Raw genomic sequence first — 7464 nt, 5'->3', positions numbered from 1 at the left:
ACCACAGCTTTGAACTCTGTCTGATAGGTTGCTTGCCTCCATTTCATTTAGTTCTTTTTCTGGAGATTTCTTCTGTTCTTTCATTTGTGACATGTTTCTTTGTCTCTGCATTTTGACTGGTTCCCTATTTATTTATTTTTATTTGTATTAGGTAGAGCTGCTATATCTCCTAGACTTTGTATTTTGGCCTTGTGTAGGAGGTGTCATGTAGGGCCCACAGGTGCAGCCTCCCCATTTACCTGAGCTGGGCACTCCAGGTATCCTTCTCTGTTGGCTATGTGCATTGTACTGTTGCAGTTGAGCCTTGATTGCTTTTGGCTGCACTGGGAGGGATTGACTGCCAGGCTGATCAGTTGTGAGGACTGGCTTCAACCACAGCATAGGAGCTGCTGTGCAAGAGATGACCCTGCGGAGCAGGACTTGCTTCAGTGGGACTTTGGTGTTCATCAGGACTTCCCCTTGAATGTGCTGCTTGTGGAGATGATAGCATTGTAATCTGGCATGGACTGAAGCTGTCCATTGGGTGCACTAGCTCTGGGTCCTCCTTGCAAGGTCAGCCACCACCTGTGCCTTGATAGGCCTACCCTGCATGAGATATAGAATGATCTGCAGATGGCTGCTACTTGTGTTGGGCTTGGAGGTGCCCAGGAGATGCCAAGCTGTGAACCAAGGCTGGCTGCTGCCAGTGCCACACTGGGGCCTCTTAGCAAGTGGTATAGGACACATTAAGGCCAGATACTGCTCGTTTATAGTGTGTGAACCTTTGAGAGACTTTAGGAAAGTCTACAGCAGGATCCAAATTAAGCAGTTTATATGGAAAAGCCACTAGAAATGGCTTGGGTGGGCTCATAAGTTGGGTGATATGGGTTATCAAGGAATCACTGGGGCAACCAGTGTGAGCCAGATTGATGGCACCTGTGTATTTGTTCTGTGGTGCAGAGTCTCAGAAAAGGAGCAATGGTCTCTGCCAGTACTTTTGTCTGGCAGGAAGCTGCCCTTCCAGCTCTCACCCTGATACCAAACAACTCAGTTCTTCCCCTATGTCCCTGGTACCTTTTGAGCTGATGTTCCAGCAATGGAGCTCAGAGATATTAAGTCTGAGTAATTCCGCACATTGGCCTTTTAAGAGGAACTGCCTGGGACTCCAGCAGCCTCTGTCTCACTCAGCCACAATCTCTGCTAGTTTTTGGAGGCAGAAGTTATGGGGACTTCTCTTCCTGGCACTGGAACCCTGGCTGGGGTGCCTGTGGGGGGCTGGGACCCCTCACTCCTCAGGAGGTACCTCTGCAGCTGAGATATCCTTCCGAATTTTGATTTGTATCTGGCACGTCTGGGTGTGTTTTTAAATGGTGATTTCTTCTTTAAGATTAATTAATTTTTAGAAACAACCAAGTATTCAATAAGCAAGGTATGATATATAAATTGAGGATCAAAGTTAGACAAAGAATAGAAAGAAACTATAAATCAAGTAGACATATTTTCCCACATGGGTTATAACTGGATGAAAAGCTAATCTACACTAATAAAAGAAACATGCAAATTGACATCCCTCCGCTACGCCCACCAGCCCATCAGAGCAAGTATGCAAATTAACCCAACAAAGATGGAGGTTAATTTGCATATGCAGGCACAGAGGGAAGACTGAAGATAGCGTAAAAGGAAGCCAAGTGCTGCAGAAGGGAGCAAAGTGGCAGAGAAGGGAGGGAGCCGAGGCAGCGGACATGGAAGTGGAGCTGGAAGTGAAGCCCGCCTCAGTGGACTCCTCTCCCTTCTCTGCTTCACTCCAGCCACAGGGGGCCCTATTCTTGCAGGAATGGGCCTGAGGAAGCCCTATTCTTGCAGGGAGTCTTCCTGCAATGAGCCTCTAGTTTCTAAGTAATAATTACAGAATAATTGAAACTAGTTACAGCTTTCAATATTGACTCTTGATTTCTACATATTGTTTGACATTTTCTTAAAACCTTAATACTTTAAAAATTACAACAAACGTTTAAACATTTAACACAAGCTAGAATGAATTACTGAGATTCTTTATCTAACATTCCATACATTCTTAACAATTATAACCCATGTTAGACCTCCTGTTGCAAAGATGTTTCTATTTCAGTATATATGAGATGGAGCTAGGAAAGTAAGCACTTAGCTAATAGTTTGAGCCCTATTGTCCATTGCAATAAACAACTTTGCTCTAGTTCTGAATCTTTGTATACATACTAATAATCAGAGAAGTTGACAGGCGCATTGTGAATTTCACCAGTTTCTCCCAGACCTAGAGAACTTGACTCTTGCTAAAATTAGTGTCATGGTAAAGAATTGCAATCTGTACCACCTGAGCCTGCTTTCTGCAACCAAGTGACTGTGCAGATTTCTGGATGGATTACAACCAACAATGAATCTCATTACTACAAACTAGAGTTTTCATGGGAACACACAAGGGAAGGCACCTTAGTCCCAACTAAGAACTCTCCAAAGTGACCGGATGTGAAGTGTACCCATCTCACATTAAGAATGTCAGGATATACAAAGTGTGGCAGGTTCCTAAATTGCATATTTTGGACCTGCCAAATCTAGCATTGCTTTCGGCTCTACCATGAAACTTACAGCATACTTAGTATTTAAAGGGGTTGCCTTAGTTTCATGCTCAACTTATATCTGTTTCTACTTTGCTGACTCTTATTTTATGGTTTTGAAATGTCCATTGTCCTTGACCTGCTTATCCCTCACTGGACTATAAGGGTATCAGGGCAATCTTAGTTACTTTCATGTTCTCAGTGTTTGCTGCACAGAGCAGGTCATGAATAAATCCTAGGAAGGGAGGGAGGAAGGAGAAAAGTTTACTGGATTTCACAGACTTAAAAAAAAATTAGTCTGAAGTCAAACTGCTGAATGAGAATCCTATTTGCCACTTATTAATTAAGTAACCTAAGGAAAAATTCTTTTCTCCCATTGAACATCAGTTTCTACAATTAAACAATTTGGTTACAATCTGTGCCTATCTTAAAAGGCTGTTGTAAGTATTAAGAAAGAAACGCATATAAGGGTATTAGCATAATACATGTGTACTATGTACTGCTCTAACTGTAAATATCTCTATATATTTTATTTTTGTATTATCTTGAAGAGATGTCATAAATCCATGTGAGAATCTGATGGAAATGTACCATCTCCTCAAATGATTTGATGGCTTAAATAAGCTCTTAAAACCTATCCATGTACTCCACATTAAGAAACATGTATTAAAATTAGTCACTTTTTTCCTGCTATACATCATGACTCGCTAGTGAAATTAAATCAACTCACATTATAGGAATCAGTGATGCTTTTTAATGACAGAGAATAGAATTAAATAGAAAATAAATATATCTTGCACCTCATTTAATTAAGGTAAATAAAGAAAAAAGTTTAGTGAAACTTTGTTTCAGGATGTGTGTGTGTGTGTGTGTGTGTGTGTGTGTGTGCGCGCGCGCGTGTGTGTTAAGTTATGCTGTAATTTGCATTTCATGAGATGGGCCACACTTGAGCATCCTTCAGACCCTGATATCTAATAGTCTTGGTCCTTTCTGTTCTTAGTTCTGTCCAGTTTCCTTGATTCTCAGCCCTTTCTGTTTTTAGTTTCACCTTGTCTGCTTGATTTTCCAAACATCTGAGTACAACAGCTACATTTGCACATGCAACTGACCATTGGGTTAATCATTTAAAATAAAAGAATTAACTAACCTCGGTGATTACATTAATCATTGCATATTAACCCCACCAGCAACATAAATGTCATGTTCAAAGACACGATGTATGCATCTAAATTCCAGGCATGCCACACGGGTGACTTATATTCCAGAATCTCACTGTCATACTGCCCTTTGGCCAAACTTGGGCCATGTTAAACATGAAACAGCTATAATTATATTCTACTGCTGATAATTATATACTTTAGAATAACATCCAAAATACTAACTCTGTGCCACACTTTGTGCAACAGCATAACGCTATATGGTAAAATTGCAATGAATGTGTGTTCCAGATTTTTGTAATGAAACTGCTTTAAGCTAATGTATCTACTTCCTTATCTTAGAACCAGAGTCAAAATATGAACCAAGTGAATCTTCTATAATACATAATTTCATATCTAAATTTACAAGATTTTCTAATTGAATTTTAGATACCAAAAATTGTGTTCACAAAAGCCTTAAGTATGCAGATGATAAAGACATCATCTAAACTCTGTCTCAAAGGTTATTAATCTAATTAATAACCTCTTCCTAAGATAATGTCTCTTCAAAAAGGATAGTTTCTCAATGAGTCTAAATTGAATTATAGCCGCATTAAAAGTGTCTTGTTTATTATGGAAGTTTATCAATTATTAATATAACATTTAGTATTTCTAAGGCTGCCATTGTTTCACAAGAAAAAGACATAACATTATTTCTTTAATGCAAGCTTTGATTGAATTCTCCTAGCATGTACTTTATCTACTAATCACATTAGTGATTGATTTACAATACTCTAGGAAAGGCCTTTTCAATTACAGTTTAATTTGGTATAAATGAACTTCAGGCACCAACATTTTGCAATATCTCAGGCCAGAGACATCCCTTAAACACATAAGCAAAGTATTTATTTTCTGATATTCCCTGTTCTCACATTAGACATTTTGGGAAAATTAGCCAAAGAAATCCCAGAAGTTGAAAGTCATTATTTTTTTTTTTTACTTTCTCTTATCCTAGGTGTTTGTTGTATGCCTGAGGAATAAAATGATTATTATAAGTAAGAAATTAAAACACGACTAAACTTTTTACTTTAACATCACCTGGCCTATGAATTAAGAATATATGGATGTTTCATGAGGTTAAACATCTTCAATAAGCTTCAAAACATACATGTTCAAGGTGTGTTATTTTAGATATACTACGGGAATAGTGGAAATGAAGCAGCTAGCTATTCGTGCATGCATTTAAGGAGTCGGAAAACCAATCGCTGCTGTAATAAATAGTATTTTGTGCATGCAAACAGAAAACATAATTCACAGGCATGAAATAGGATTTGTAGCAATGGCAACAGAAGCGAAACAACCAGGACAGAGTCACAAAATCTGGTTCCTTCAAGAGCATTAGCCCACGGTCAGGAAGCTTTAATTTTATTTTTCTTGTTGTCATGACCACTGTTGGCATGTTGTGACCTTTTGAAAAGTAAATATCAAATTATGAATTTATGAAACAGAAATATAAAAGCAAGGTTCATATCTGACTCACTATTACAGTATGTGGGAAAGAGGAGGCTGAAAAGGATTTGTTTTGCAAATAAATATTTAAGTAGTAGTTTTATTCATAACGTTGATATTTAGGCATTATGAGAATACTTCTAATGTCTTAAGATAAAAATTTTCTAATTACAAAATAATTATTTAGGTTGCCTCAAATGATGAGATTCTTGAGAATAATTTTATAAACAGAAATATGTCTGTTAATAATGAAAAGTAAATAATCCCAATTAAGTAATATTTAAAAATTGGTGTTGTGAAAGTTTTATTTAAATGCTGTCATTCATTCTCTCAGATGAAAAACTGGCAGAATTCTAACTCCAAAAGAACTCTCTTACTCTTAAAAGGCACACAGTCATTTTCCTTCATTTACCATCCATGATACCTAGTCCATGAACGAATTTAATTTGGCATTCAGAGTTAGACATCAAGGACAGGGACCAGGCTAATCTTATCCACTGGTATGTCTTTAGTACAGTTCCTAGTAATAGAAGTCCAGTTCATATATTTTTTATATATTTTGAATAAATGAAGGAACAAAACTAAATCCAGGAAAACTAAACATGATAAAATCATTTGTCATTTTAATATAGAAGAATAAAGATTCCTACCAGGTTTTATCCCTGAAAAGTCCTAATACAAAAGACCTTAAATTTCTTAAGAAACTAAGCGAATTATTATCAATTTATTGCCCAAATTTGTAAAAACTCATGACTCATGATTTTAAGAATTAGGTTACTTCATTGATAGGAATAGAGGGGAAAATAATATGCCAAGTCAGAATTTCTCAATCCAAATAAGTTGGATGATCTGGGCAAAGAAAAAAACAAATATGCAAAGGTTTGATGCTGGGTAAATTCAGACTCATCTTGAAGAAAAAAAAAAAGATTTTTTAACAGACACCTAACCTAAGCCAGTGGTTCTCAATCTTCTGGCCCTTTAAATACAGTTCCTCATGTTGTGACCCAACCATAAAATTATTTTCATTGCTACTTCATAACTGTAATGTTGCTACTGTTATGAATCATCATATAAATATCTGCTATGCAGGATGGTCTTAGGCGACCCCTGTGAAAGGGTCGTTCGACTGCCAAAGGGGTCGTGACCCATAGGTTGAGAACGGCTGACCTAAGGTACTGTGCCACCCCGGGCCTCTCTTCCCATTCTGCCAAGTCACTGACTAATCTTCCATTTGTGCGTCTCTTAAACACACTGAAGGATGTGGTGACAACTGTGATGGTACCCCTGGAGACCAGGCCTATGCCTGTCTGCAGTGCTTAACCCAGAGGCGCCCAAATACCAGTCCATCTACTCTGAAGTCTATGGTAAATATTTTACTTATCATGGAGTAAAAATTAAGCAAGACCGACAGTGAAGAGAGCTTTCTAACATTTTTTTCAATAAAGAACTAGTCTTTACTACCAAATGATTTCTCTTTTGTAAAATAATGGTGATAGTAAATGCTCTAATATAAATATCTGCTATGCAGGATGGTCTTAGGCGACTCCTGTGAAAGGGTCGTTCGACCGCCAAAGGGGTCGCAACCCACAGGTTGAGAACCGCTGACCTAAGGTACTGTGCCACCCCAGCCTCTCTTCCCATTCTGCCAAGTCACTGACTAATCTTCCATTTGTGCGTCTCTTAAACACACTGAAGGATGTGGTGACAACTGTGATGGTACCCCTGGAGACCAGGCCTATGCCTGTCTGCAGTGCTTAACCCAGAGGCGCCCAAATACCAGTCCATCTACTCTGAAGTCTGAAGTGGTAAATATTTTACTTACCATGGAGTAAAAATTAAGCAAGACCAACAGTGAAGAGAGCTTTCTAACATATTTTTTTCAATAAAGATCTAGTCTTTACTACCAAATGATTTTTCTTTTGTAAATAATGGTGATAGTAAATGCTTGGTTGTGTTTCCTAATAGAAAATAGACTTGGTGAACTTTGTTGTGGCCAAGTACAAATAATTAAAAACATGTAGACTGTTAGTCCATGGAAAAACCATCTAACTGAATAAAAAGAAGGAAATAGAAAGTGTTGTGTGGCTTGATGCAGAACAACAACAACAACAACAACAAAAAACCCACAAGAAAACAAAAGAGTAGATTTCAGCATCTTCCTTTACAACAGCCTTTGACAGATGACGGCATAAAGTCTAGAAGTGCTGTAATGGTGTGTCTTCCTCTTTTGTTCATTATTTCTGAAAGAG

The sequence above is a fragment of the Myotis davidii genome, unplaced genomic scaffold (assembly GCF_000327345.1).
Source record: "Myotis davidii unplaced genomic scaffold, ASM32734v1 scaffold331, whole genome shotgun sequence".
Lineage (NCBI taxonomy): Eukaryota > Metazoa > Chordata > Mammalia > Chiroptera > Vespertilionidae > Myotis > Myotis davidii.
Note: the sequence above shows the minus strand (reverse complement) of the source record.